Raw genomic sequence first — 13,609 nt, forward strand, 5'->3', positions numbered from 1 at the left:
GCAAAATGGGGGTAACAATCACAGCCCCTATGGAATTGTCCCGAACATAATGACGGCTGGATAAACATTTGTGATTATTTTATTACACTGTGGCTTTACATTGGCGGTTCCCCAGGTCTGGGATTCAGGCGTTCTGTCTGTCCTCAGGCTGTTTTCAGTCGTGTGCTTTAGTAGAGGTCTTCTTATTTACCAGGACGAGCCCTCCACGAGCCCTCCAGTGTTGCTCCTGTTATTTTCACAGTTCTCGGAGCTTGGATCACCGATTCCGTTGTATTTACTGGGCCTGGTCTCCCATTCACAGCGCAGGCCAGGAGTTAGCTTGGGGGAAGACCATCTTGATTTAGTAAGGGCCCACGAGGTCTCGGCGGCTAGGAGAGGAGAGCGGAGGGGAAGGCCCTGAGTGACACCAGGGAATGGGTGGGGGGAGGAGAAGGGCAAAAGGGAGAAAGGACCCCAGGGGGGCAGATGAGAGAAGATGCTAGATGGAAAAAAAACAGGTGGCCCATGCTCTCAGACCCCGTGCAGGGCGTGGAGAGGGGCTCCAGGAGGCCTGGGTTTTGGCGTCGAGATAAGGAGAGGTTCCCCGAACCTCTGCTGCCTCCGGCTGTGGGCATCTGACCCCTCGATCCACCTAACTCCAGGGAAGAGAGCAAGCTGGTGTTCAGAGCAGAAAGGCCAGTTTGGAAGGAAGCTGGAGGCGGGGAGGCCGCGGAGGCTGCAGAGGCCAGCAAGACCAGTTGCAGCGGTTGTGAGTAGAAGAGTGTGCGTGAGACAAAGCTTATATGCCTGGGGGTATAGCTCAGGGGTAGAGCATTTGACTGCAGATCAAGAGGTCCCCGGTTCAAATCCGGGTGCCCCCTGCAGGCACTGTGTGTTTTATCCCGCGTTCTGGCTGCAAAGCTGATTTGCAACCATTCCCCCATCCTCCTCTCTTGCCCTCTGCCCACAGCATCGCGGAGAGCAGGCTCCCAAGAACCAGGACCAGAGAGAGCAGAGAGAAACTCACATCCTGCGCTCTGGGGTCCCAGGCGAGGTCGGCCTTGCCAGCCCCAGAAATGGTATGCAAGCTAACCGCATTAAGTAAAGTAAAAAAAAGGGTGGGTAAAGAGTGTCAAAAGGTACAATTTCCAGTCATAATTAAGTCCTGGGATGTAAGGTACAGGATGGTGGCATAGCTAACAATACTGTGTTGTGTATTTGGAAAGTTGTTAAGAAAGTAGATGTTTTAAAAGATTTTATTTATTTATTTAGAGAGCGAGAGAAAGTAGGGGAAGGGGCAGAGGGATAGAGAGAATCCTGAGCGGACTCTGCACTGGAGGTGATCTCAAAAAAAAGCATGATGTATAAATAAATAAAAGTAAATGAGTATAAATGAATATCTAACTGATTTAAGAACAGCAAGGAAAGCATTCCCGTGGAAGAAATCACAACAGAAAATAGCAATAGATTTGGCTAATAAGCATTAAAAGTTTAAGTAGGTGGACAAAATCAAAAGGTTAATAGCAACTTGGGAAAATATTCTCATCATTTATGATAGACAAAATATTCCAAATTAATATCCTTCACATGTAAAGAGCCCACATATAATGACAAAGGTCATCAAGGATGTGTTCAGTCTCAATAAATCAGAATAAACCTTAGTAAAACCAAAGAAATACTAATTAAAACATTATAATATTTTACACCTATCAAATTAGAAAAAAAATTTTCTACAATAAAATGTATTACTTTCAAAATCAGAAAAACCAATAAATATTACAAATTTAAGAATATTTCCTTCTGGGGCGCCTGGATGGCTCAGTTGTTAAGTGTCTGCCTTCGGCTCAGGTCATGATCCCAGGGTCCTGGGATCAAGCCCCGCATCGTGCTCCTTGCTCAGCGGGGAGCCTGCTTCTCCCTCTCCCACTCCCCTTGCTTGTGTTCCCTCTCTTGCTGTCTCTCTGCCAAATAAATAAAATCTTTAAAAAAAAAAAAAAGTATTTCCTTCTAGGGGCTCCTGGTCGCTCAGTCGGTTAAGTGTCCAATTCCTGATTTGGGCTCAGGTCGTGATCTCAGGGTCCTGGGATCAAGCCCCATGTCGGGCTCTGTGCTGGGTGAGGAGCCTGCTTAGGATTCTCTCCCTCTGCAACCCCCCCGCCCCCCAATCACGTGTGCTCTCTCTCTCTCTCTCAAAACAAAAACAAAACTATTCCCTTCTAGTAATTAGAAGCAATACAATTTCCTATTGACGTAATTAATAAGTAATTGCTTTAAGATCAATAGAATCAATGGAATACTTATTTGGGAAATATGCATTATAATTAAGGTTTGTAGGAATAGTTTCTTCCATTTTGAAGATGAGGACACAGCCTCAGAAAGTTTCCAAGAGACTCAATTTCAAGACCTCCCAGGTCCAAGTCCGTGGCTATTTCCATGATACCACACTTCTTCCATCCATTTGTGGTAACGGTTGGGTAACTGGAAGAACCTGAGGGTGGGATCACTGGGGGTCTCTAAGACTTACCACCTCAGCCGCCATCTTGCCCCCCTGCGAGTTAGGAGGTGCGTCAACCTAAGATATTAATAATAGCTTGGATATGTTGAGTGTTTAGTATGCGAGGCCCTGCTCATACCTCTTCCCATTTAACCCTCCCGAGGACCCTTTGAGGTGGGTACAATTATTATCTCCTGTGAAGTAGCTAAGATGACCCCAATTTTGTAGATGAAGAAATAGAATACTAGAGGGTTTTTTTTTTTTTTAAGATTTTTATTTATTTATTTGACAGAGAGTGAGACAGCGAGAGAGGGAACACAAGCAGGGAGAGGGAGAAGCAGGCTTCCCGCCGAGCAGGGAGCCCGATACGGGGCTCGATCCCAGGACCCTGGGATCACGACCCAAGCTGAAGGCAGACGCTTAACGACTGAGCCACCCAGGCGCCCCAAAAGGGTTTTAAATAACTTTCAGTCACGCAACGAATACTTAGTAAGCACCCACTCCGTTCCAGGTTCTAGTCTAGCACCGAGCGAGGCCTCAGCAGTGAACAAGGCGAACAAGGTGTCTGCCCTGGAGGAACCTATGTTCTGAGAGGTGTGGGGTGACAGCCAAGAACACAAAGGAAGCAGATCATTGCAGATACGGAAAGCACGAGAGTCACATGGAGCGGGGTGATGTGATGGAAGATGATGGCGCGGAGTGGAGTGCTCAGGGAAGTGACAATTCGAGCCCCAGTCTGGATGATAAGCCAGTGGGTCAGATGTGGACACAGAACATTCCCGGCTGTGGGTACAGACCTGCCGGGGCTCTGAGGCAGGGACGAGCTCGGCAGGACGGGGGAGTGTGACTGCAGCAAAGGGACGGTGTGGGACAGGGGTTCAAATAGAGGGCAGCGAGGCGGGACAGGGTCAGACAGTGGCCGTTATTTCTCGTGCCACCGAGGAAAGGGCGGAGCCTCGGCTGAATGCAGACTGTCTCTGCCCATGTACCGCGGCCCCCGCCTCTGAGACCCTCTCATGGGCTCTCTGCAGGGGACTCAACCCAGGGCCTGCCGTGTCAGGCCAGTCCCATTGCAACAGGCGTCCCCGTGTCAGTCTGTAAGTCCCCTTGGCCATGAACTTAGGTTTGTTATTGTTCCTTCAGTCCATCTGGCTCCCGGCCTCGTGGGGGCAACTTTCTAGTGGAGGAGGCACACCCGTCCCTCAGGAGACACACTGTCACTCAGGTACTCCTTGAGAGGTGATTGTGATGATGGCCCTGAGCCCGTACATGGGGCGGGGTGACGCGAGTCTGTGGGGCTCCGGAGGGCTTCTCCGGGGCTGTGGCATCTCCATCTCACCTTGAGGGAGAAAGGGAAGTTAGGCGGAGACGAGTGGTCCAGGAGGACCCCGTGCAGTTCGGGTGGAGGCCTGAGCCCGAAGAGCAGGGAAGGCCAGGATGCCCGAGTCAGGGGAGACAGCCTCCTGTGGGTTGAAGAGGTCCCCCCAAATTCATGTGCTCCCAGGAACTTCAGAATGTGGCTTTATTTAGAAATACGGTCATTGCAGGGGCACCTGGGTGGCTCAGTCTGTTGGGCGTCTGCCTTCGGCTCAGGTCATGATCTCAGGGGCCTGGGATCGAGCCCCGCATCGGGCTCCCTGCTCAGCGGGAAGCCTGCTTCTCCCTCTCCCTCTGCCCCTCCCTGTGCTCGTTCTCTCTCCCTCTCTCAAATAAATAAATAAAATCTTAAAAAAAAAAATATGGTCATTGCAGATACAATTAGTTAAATTAAGATGAGGTCATACCGGATTAGGGTGGGTCCTTAATCTAACCCGACTGTTGTCCTTATAAAAGGAGAGACACCCAGATAGAGACACAGGAGAACACCACCAAGACACACACACACACACAAGGAAGATGCCATGTGATCAGAGAGGCAGACACTGGAGTGAAGCAGACACGGGAGTGAAGCGTTTATAAGCCAAGGGGTGCCAAGGATTGCTGGCAGCCGCCAGAAGCTAGAAGTGAGGAACAGATTCCCCCTCAGCTTCTGGGGTGTAAAGCCACCCAGTCTGCGGTACTTTGTTAGGGCAACTCTGGGAAACTGGTACACAGCCCAGCGGAGGGCTGCAGAGCTAGGCAGGGCCTGGTGGGCCCGTCGGGACTCTGGATTTTACCCTCAGAGCAATGGCGAACCACTGCTCTGAGGGTGACAAGTAAAAGAGGACCACGGTCAAATCTCATTTTCAGAGGATCCCTCCAGGTGCTCAACGTCTCAAAGCATCCAAATCCATCGAGAGTCGGGAATCGGGCCCCACAAGGACCAGCCACGGCTCCAAGGCCCTGCCGGGTCACACGGAAGCACACACGCTGTTCCTCAAATGCCAGGCGACCGTTCACCTCCCTCCCCTCCCCCGCAGGAGCCGGGCTTCCCGGTTCCCAGCCCGGCCGGCCGCCAGGTACCCGACCTCCCGATCTGCCTCCCGCAGACAAGCACGAGCCGGTGGGCATTCCGGGGGAAGGTCTGGCAACACGCATCAAAAGCCTTAAGGGGAAAAAGTCCATCCCCTGTGGCAGGGCAATTCTACCGCCTGGAAATAACTAGACCAATATTTGAACAGGTATGGAAGAACAAACAAGAAGCCCAGCCCTCGGCCGGTGCTTCTCGAGGTCCACGTCCGCGTGCTGCAGCCGTCGGCCCCCGGCCTCCCCGGGTCGAGCCTGCGGAGGGCGGGCAAAGCAAGCGCGGCCCGCGAGAGCGTCCCTGCGGCCTGCAGCTGGGGGCCGGCCCTCGGCCCGCCGCGCCCCGCGACTCCCTTCCCGCGCGCCCCTCCAGCGGCTGCGGGCCTCCGGGCCTCCGGGCCTCCGGGCCTCCGGGCCTCCGGGCCTCCGGGCGGGGTCGGTGTCTGCGCCCCCGCCGCGCGGCGAGCCCCGAGGCCTCGCCTTTGTGTTCGCGCCCGGGTCTGCACAAAGAACGGGCCCCACGAAGCTCGGGGAACGGGGCCGGGCAGGCGGGGCGCGCGAGGAGACGAGCACACGGGAAAGCGCCGGCGCCAGGCGGCGGGGGCCGCGGCTCCGGGACGCCCCCGAGGGAGACAGCCCGGGCTTCTGGGGACGGCCCCCTGGTGGGCGCGCGGCGGCCGCCCGCGCCACCACCGAGAGGCCCGCGTTCCTAGAGCGGCCGCGGGCGGCCAGGTGCGCGCGGCGGCCTCCGGGCTCCCGGCTCCGGGCTCCGGGCTCCGGCCGGCAGGGGGCAGCACGGCCGCGGCCGCCCCACGTGGCGGGGGCGCGGGCAGCGAGGCCGAGGGTCCGGCCGAGAAATTTTAAGAATTCAAGTTATTCAATGTTAGATGTACAAAACGCATATATACACGTATTTAAAAGAAATCTATAGAAATAAGGTTTTTTAAAATAAAAAACTGGCCTTCCGGCAGCTCCATCAGCTCGCAGCAAGCTAGCCGCGCCGGTGCCCGTTTCCCAGGGGCGCGCTCGGGCCCGGCCTGCCGGGGAGTCGAGGAGGGCTCGGGCGGGAAGGGCCGGCGCGGGGACTGGGCGCGCGGCGCGGCGGGGCCGGGGGCCGGGGCTCGGGGCCGGGGCGCGGGGGGACCGCCTCGGCCGTGCGGGGGCTGAGCGTGCGGCCGCCGAGAGCGGGACGGCGCCGCGGAGCCGGCCGACTGGAAGCGGGAGAGGCTCGGCGGCGCCGCGGGCCTGTGCAAACGGACGGACGACAAGGACAGCTCGCAGCCGGCCGCGGAAGGGTGGGAGGGCTTCCCGGCTGCCAGGCAGATGCCAACGGCCCCATCTCCCCGCAGCCCAGCTCCGCTCAGGCTTGGGCTCAGGAGGGAGGGGAGTGACCCTCCTCCCGAGGCGGGCGCAGCCCAGAGGATTCCTGTCGTTGCCCTGGGCACCCCGCGACTGCGGTGGGAGGATTGGGCAGTGACCCGGGGGCTCTACCTAATATCGAGGCTGAAATACATATCTTTGAAAGGTTTTGGCTTAGCTTTAATGAAGAAAATAGTCTGCATCCCAACCGGGCAGAGACTGGGCAGGGGCGGGGCGGGGGGGGGGGGTTTACCTGTGTTCCTTCCTGCACAGAGTCACCCGTGGCTCCTTCACCCCATCACTTAACATGCATTGAGTCCCTCGCTTGGGTCAGCCCGGGGCGCTCAGGGGAGCCTAGGGGAGCCCCGAGGAGCCGGGGGACCCTCCAGGCTGCACGCAGCCATGTTGTGTGGCCGAGGGTCCTGCAGACGCCTCTTGCACCTGGATCTCCTCTTGCCGTCCCAGTGTAGGCTGTTGCTGTAAAAATAACTTTGGGGATCCTTGCAGCTTCTGACAGGGCTTTTCTGGCCATCTGTGCTATTCCCCCCCCAACACCCCGCCTTCCAGGGATTCTTGGAGAGTGTCACCTCCCTAGATTTCACCATGACTCGCCACTGATGAGAACATCTGCCCAGTGATGGAGAGGTTTTAGAGAGTAGAAATGCATATACCCCCCAAAAGAAGAAAGAAACTTAAGAACCCCCCTGATCTATCAGAGAATGAAGTAAGTGTGCGATGAGTTGCTGGATACATTAAACACACAGAGTTTGGATTGAACTGAGAAGTAAGGGAGAAGGGTGGTCAGAGACCCCCAGGGCCGGGGAGGGCTGAGCAGGTGGGCTTAGTATCCCCCTTGGGTTGGTGCTCCAACTTGGCACCCGGCCGCAGGTATTTCACTTGTTTACCTTCAGAAGATGGTTTTATTTAAACGGGATTCTGGGGCTAAAAACAAAAGCCTGAAAACACTGACAGATGAAGCGCAGAGCATTTGGCGGATCATGGTAAATTCAATGAAGATGTTGTGTCCTTAATCTGAGATTCTAAAATATGATAGATTTCGTTCCTACCTATTTAGTTTCTTCCAAGGAATTGGCTTCATTTCCCAGGTGTGGAGATGGTTAAACGTCCTCATACTGGGTGGTAAATAAAATGATTTCTTCTGTTATATTTACGGAGGAGACTTGATACCTTCTCTTGAAGAAATAAAGGGCTCAGTCAATTTTAAGATAAACTTTTATTGGTTGGGACTCAGAAATTCCTTTCACAGAAAAATATAACAATGCTATTTTCTTTTGGGAGAGAAGGGTTTTCAATTAAATTCTGAAATTCTATTATGCGATTATTACATACTAATGAGAGTTCATCTTTTTGGTAAAATGAACACCCAAGCATGTTTGTATGCAGTTTATGCTCATTCCAAGACTCTAAGGAGCTGGCACAGATTCGGGCAAGAAAAATGTGTCTATTTCTTCTCAATATGTCTACTGTTTGAATTAAATATACTGGAGAGATTGGTGTAATTTGGTCTGGATATTGACTTGCTTTTTTAGCAGTGCTCTGAAATGTTGGTTTCATTTTTTTCCAAACCTATTTCAAAATATATTACAAATCTTTGGCTTAGTAAATCATCAATTAAGTCAAGATAAGCTAAGGAAACCACCGCATTAAAGTGGGAAGGGAATAATAATAATTTTAGTTGGGTATTTGTTATTAAATTGTTCAAGGGAAACCAATTTACTGCTTTTGCTTTTGGACAAAATTAATGTGACTTTTAGGGATGATGATTAATCCAAGTAGGACAATACACACATAAACATTTTATGTTAGATTTTAACACCTTAGATTTCAGAATCTGTATAAATAAATTGCCTGCAGAAAATCAGATCGTGGAACCATGTGGCTCTTGGATCATACCTTCAGTGGGAGAATGGCAAAAGTCACATTTCATAGCCTGTTTAATTTTCTGCTGAATTTAGCTTAAATCCAATCAATTTCAATTCTTTGAGGGCACAACCTTAGTATTTGTGTATCCTGTAAATAAAGAACTGATTGAATATAGTTCTTAAGGAGAGTGTATACTTAGACTATACCGATTCTGAAATGAAACAGTTTGTTATCCTGATATTCATTATTTAAATAAAAATTACTAATGAGGATAGAAATTTTCCTTGGTATATTTTGTCATTAAAATTCAACTTTGCATTACTCTAGCTGATAGACAGTGGTGGTGCTCCCGTCTTATACTCGAGTTATTTTGAGAACCTGGATATTATTTTACAAAGAAAAAGGGAGTTTCGTTCTCATGGTGGTGGTGGAAGGGATGGTGAGAACCAAGAGGTGGTGTAGGCCTGGAAGATGAAAGTGTGATTTTATTAGCAGGTGCGTTTTCTTTGTAATAATCTCCCTCACCCAGCTCCTTCTCTGTTAAGCAAATGGCTTGTTAGGTCCCCACTTCAGAAAGAAACAGAAGGGGAGCCCCTGGCCTTAACACACAGCTCTCTCTTCCCAAATGCCTGAAGCAGGAGAGGGGCTCATTTTTAAAAACAGGGGCTAGGGGCGCCTGGGTAGCTCAGTCGGTTAAGCCGCAGACTCTTGATATCAGCTCAGGTCAAGATCTCAGGATCATGGGATTGAGCCCCGTGTCGGGCTCTGCACTCAGCATGGAGTCTGCTTGAGGTTTTCTCTCTCTCTCCCTTTCCCTCTGCCCCTCCCCTTGCTCTCCCTCTCTCTTTCAAGTTAATAAAGAAATCTTTAAAAAATAAAAAAAAGGGGCGTCTGGGTGGCTCAGTCAGTTGAACGGCTGCCTTCGGCTCAGGTCATGATCCTGGAGTCCCGGATCGAGCCCCTCATTGGGCTCCCCGCTCAGCGAGGAGTCTGCTTCTCCTTCTGACCCTCCCCCATCTTGTGCTCTCTCTCTCTCTCTTTCAAGTAAACAAATAAATAAAATCTTCAAAAAAAATTAAAACAAACAAACGGGGACTAGCTGGACGGCCCAGCCACGGAGGAACCGGCCCCCACCCGCCGGCAGGTGCACGGGGCCTTTCCAGGGGGTGGTGATAGACAGCACCACCACTGTCTATCAGCTAGAGTAATGCAAAGTTGAAGTTTCCTTTTTTATTAAGGATCCACGATGAAGAAATTGGAAGGCAGTGTGTAGGAGCAGTTAACAGCAGCCCCTTGGGGCCCCACACACTTAGGTTTCAATTCTGGCCATGTGACCTTGGGCTCATTGCTTAACCTCTCTGAACTTCATCTGGAAGACAGGGGCCGAATACCGATTTCACAGGTCGTCACAGGGTAAGATTCAATGAAAGCATTTACTTGGCGCGGTGCCTGGAACACGGTAAGACCCAATGAATCGTCCCTCATGAACTCAAGGCTGGGGCTCATGACTGACCGGAAGTTCCCGTGTAAGGCCACGTCAGTGCTACATTTAATTTTTCTCTTCCTTTTCTCTTTCTTTCCTTTTCCTTTCGTTCTTCTCTCTCTCCCTTTCTCGCTTTCTTTCTTTAAAGAAAAAAAAAAATCCTTTTAGCCAAGAGTTACCTCTTGTAGAAAGTAGAACTAAAAGTGTTAGATTCTATTCTATTTTAACTAACAATACTCACATCAAGGAACCCAACTAGAAGTGGTAAATGCAGAACTGATTTTTTAAAAATTGAAATCTAGACGTTCCCACCATGCCTGGGAAGCAGTGAGAGGCTTCAGTAGCCAAACGGCTTTCCAGAGCTGGAGGAGAGGCCTTGGCCTGACTCACCGTTGCCCTGGCAACAGTAGGGCCTAAGGCCTCGTCCCTGATCCCTTAATCTGAGGAGCCTCCGCGATTGTGCCTCGGGAAAGGTCTCCCACGGACACCTGGCTGGTTAGAGCTACCCTGGCGGACAGGAGGGACAGAGAAGGGATGGAGGTGGGGCTCTTGCTTTCTGCCTTAAGGAGTCTGTGATGGTCCCAGCTTTCCAGACCCCCACAGGCTTGGTCTAGAGGACTAGGCCGCAGAGTCTTCACCCGATCCTAAGCGCTGTCAGGGCGGGGAGATGGCTTCCTAATCCCTCCCTGTTTCACCTTGGAGCCCAGCACCACGCTTTGCACACAAGTGGTACTTCCTAAGTACCTGGGGCTGTAGGACAATGAGCATCTCCTAGGGCACTGGACCCAGGCCCTGCTCCCTGGGCTGCCCGCATCCCCCGCCCCCCAACAAATACCTGAGGGAGGAAGCAGCACAATCATTTCTCCAGCTGCAAGGCCACAGATTTGACCCTGAGGCCTTTTTTGCCTCTAAAATTCTTTTTTATTCTCTTGCTATGTTCGTAATGTTGGCAAATATATGGCTCAGAGCACGTTCTGCTCAGTAGATCTACGGTTTCCTCAAATTTTGTCTTAAATCAGAGGATAAGATGAAGCAATTTGAAAGAAGTGCTGATTTCCTTTTCCAATAACCATTCAGGTCCCAGGGAAAGAATGTTGCAGTGACGCACATGGGTTTTGGAGACAAAAAGACCGGAGTTCAAACCCTGACTGTACCATTTGGTTGCTGTGTGACTTTGGGCCTACTTAACCTCTCTGAGCCTCAAGCTCCTCACCTATACAATGAGTATAACGTCATGTCTATAAAAGTAAGGAGCATTTGGTTAATGGCAATTACCCTTTCTGGTACACAACTCTGGGGGGGCCAATGGTAACTGGCAATACAGGAGTGTGAAAGTCTGGCCTTCTACTTAAATCAAGGGCACCCTAAGAAAGCACTGTGAAAGGTACCCGAGCCCCAGAAAGGTGGGGTGCCGCCCACTGCCGACTCTGGCTTGTGGCTGAGAGGTGAGTTTAAATCCCTGTCCACTCTGACGCCGAGACCAAGATGTAGTTGCCCGTGGCTTTGACCGTCCTCACACAGAAATACCTTTCTGCTTCTGCCTGTGGGGGAATTTCCTTCTCAGAGATTCATTCTTTCAGGATGCAGCCCTAGCCCACTACCCACCTGAACGTCCACGTTCACTATATGAAGTCGTCTTTAACTGTGAGGTAATAATGAAATTAGCAAACTTTTATCGAGACCTTAGTATGTGCCAAGGTCTTTGCTATTTATTCTGCATGTTATTGAAGCCTCAGAACAATGGAAAGCTTATTATCCCCACTGAAAAGATGACAAAGTTGAGATTCTGTTAATTAACTGGCTCAAGGCCATACAACTGTCAAGCTTAAATCCACATCTGTTGGACCCAGAGTCGGCCTACGCTTTAGTGACCATCCTCGGTAGGTGTTGGCCTCTGGCGCCATGGAGATTATGGTGGATGGGAAGTGAGAATCACCATGGGGCCAGGCAGTCGGGATGAGCGGAGGACCCCTTGGCGTACAGGGCCCCTGGAGGCGGGGAGAGGCATGAAGAGGGTCAGAGCCAAGGAAGGGAAGGAAGGTAGAGCCACAGAGAGCCCAAAACAGCCCAGCTCCGCACAAGTACCAGTCTCTGACTATATTTAATCCTTTATAACCAGATTTCCTAGGAAAAGAAAGGCTTACCATTCCCACGTGGCCCACGATGCCCCGAGGAGGTCCTGGTAACCGTGTATAACAAAGTCACTCTGAGCCTCCCCAGACCACCGTGGTCTCCTTCTCAAGTCTGAACATCTCCAGCACTCCCTGGTCCTCAAATTCCCGGACTAGTAAAGGTCTTGGGCAGCAATGGCCCTCCACCAAGTATCTCCAAAATACCTCTGCTGACATCTCTTCCAGGCTTCCAATGTCCCCGTGTGGCAAAGGCCCATTTCCTCTTTCATCCCTGCAACCTCCAGCCACCAGTTCCATGGTCTGTGGCCTGCCCATTGCACCTGGTTGGCTCACCCAGATGGCTGACCATGGCAGGTTTCCAGGCCATCAGCCTCAGTCTCCTGACCCCCAACTGCCTCACGCCTCTCCCCTGCTCAGCAATGGTTTACCATACACGATCAAAACGAACTCCTCAGTCGTGAGAGATCCTAGATCCAAGACCCCCTCTGCATGCCGAGTCCGCTTCAAGCCAACCTTCTTGACCTTGGTTTTCTACACAAACCCCTTGTCCAGTTCCGTGGGTTTCATTAGTTACTGCCTCTTAACATGGGAGCCCATTTTCCACACTCCCCCCTTTAAGAATCCCTGCATGGAGAAGGCCTTGCCCATTTTTTCATCTGTGGAATCCTCCCAGCCCAGATGACGTCACCCCACCCAGGCTCCTCCTTCTGTGGTGAGCAGAGCACCAATCCTGTGCTTGGCACCTCAGGTTTACTGCACAGGAGTGTAACTACCTGCCCTCGGATCGGGTTCTGCAGCCCAGGACCCAGACTGGCCTCACCAGCCCTTCATCCCAGCCCTGGCCTCCGCCCCTCCTCCGGCTGCTGGCTCTGATGTCCTCCCAGCCTTGCAATTTTTGGTGAACAGAAAAGTCTCATCCTTTCAAATGTGAGACCTCGAACATCACTTCCCCTTTCTGTGCGTCTTTATAAAGGAGGGGGTTGGTGACCTCTTGGTCTCTTCAGAGTCAATAATATGGCAACTTCTCTCTTAAATTCCCTTCTCTGAACCACGTAAGTACACTGTTTGCTCCCCTCCGCCCTCAGACTCAGGACTTAATCTACCTCCCTTCAGTAGTTCTTGTCTCTTCGGCTCTTCTGTTTTCGGCCCAAGTCTGGCCTCCCCAGGTTCCGGGGCTGAGCCCGGCCCTGCGCTAGCTTCCAGGAGCTGTCCCTTCCGATTGCCTGAATTCTCTCTGGGTCATTGCCAAGCCTGGGAGCAGGGTGAGAGTAAGCCGCTCTGTGGCCAATGTAATGCGCCTGCCGTTTCTCTCTCTCTGCCTCATTGGACGGCCATTGGAAACGAATGAATCCCTAGACCGAGGGTGCATTCCTGCATTTAACAAATCCAAAGAGAGTAGCTTTGCTGCAACATACACATAAAAAAAGGTCTGACTGGAGCCTTTTGTGGTTTCCCCAACGACTGGCACCAGGGGCCTCTGCACCCCTTCCCTAGCCCTCCCTGTGCCTCCCTGCACCCCTGGCCCTGCCACCGCCCGCCAGCTGCATTTCAAGCTGGGCGGGAAGTCCACCTGGTCCTGGGGAAAGCGCGTAGATTTGCCCTCTAACCGTCTCTCCAGCGCATTCCAAACCTGTCAACTCTGAGCATCCTCGTCAACTGGGCCCTACTCCTCCCTGAGCGCCCCGTCCTCCCCGCACCCGGCCCTCGCGAGGGTCCGCAGCCTGGAGCGTGTCTGCCCTTCCGGCACACCAGTTCACTACTTCAAGCTCGTCAGCCCCGTCTCCTTCTCGATCTTACAGTCGGTGGGATCTGCGCCCCCTCCGCCGCCCAACGCGG

The 13,609-nt window shown here is 52.1% G+C and overlaps 1 non-coding gene across 1 annotated transcript; it reads left to right on the top strand.

Annotated features, from left to right (window-relative positions):
- The first annotated feature begins 788 nt into the window (after positions 1 to 788).
- On the top strand, positions 789 to 860 carry TRNAC-GCA. The gene has a single exon. It is a non-coding gene; the product is annotated as a tRNA-Cys (tRNA).
- The last annotated feature ends 12,749 nt before the right edge of the window (positions 861 to 13,609 follow it).

Source organism: Mirounga leonina, unplaced genomic scaffold (assembly GCF_011800145.1).
Source record: "Mirounga leonina isolate KUSES-001 unplaced genomic scaffold, KU_Mleo_1.0 Mir_174, whole genome shotgun sequence".
Lineage (NCBI taxonomy): Eukaryota > Metazoa > Chordata > Mammalia > Carnivora > Phocidae > Mirounga > Mirounga leonina.